Raw genomic sequence first — 479 nt, forward strand, 5'->3', positions numbered from 1 at the left:
CATGTCAATTTTTCATTCCATTTCCATCTCTTAATTTTATCTCAGTGACATGTCTTTATCATCTCTCTTCCTAATTCCATCTCAATAACATGTCTATTTCTGTTTCTTCTTCTGTCTCTTTCTTTCTTCATGTCTTTATCATTTCTCTTTTTATTTTACCAATTTGTTTCTTTCTCTTCTTTCTTTTTTCTCTGTTTATTCATCTACCTCTCCCTTTCCCTCCATAATTATCTCGTTAACTTCTGTTTCTTTTTCTATCTCATGTCTATTTAAGAATCCCCCCCCCCCTGTAAATGCTCATACCGACATGTCTTTATTTTTTTCTTTCTATTTTCGTTTCTTCTTCTATCTCTCTTCTCTATTTCTTTGTTCATCTATCCTTAATTTCTCCCTTACGTCTATTCCTATTTCTATCTCTGTACGAATCTCCAATCACATTGTCTTATTTCCGTTCTTTCTTCTCTTTCTCTATTCCTTCA

This window comes from Penaeus monodon, chromosome 19, assembly GCF_015228065.2.
Source record: "Penaeus monodon isolate SGIC_2016 chromosome 19, NSTDA_Pmon_1, whole genome shotgun sequence".
Lineage (NCBI taxonomy): Eukaryota > Metazoa > Arthropoda > Malacostraca > Decapoda > Penaeidae > Penaeus > Penaeus monodon.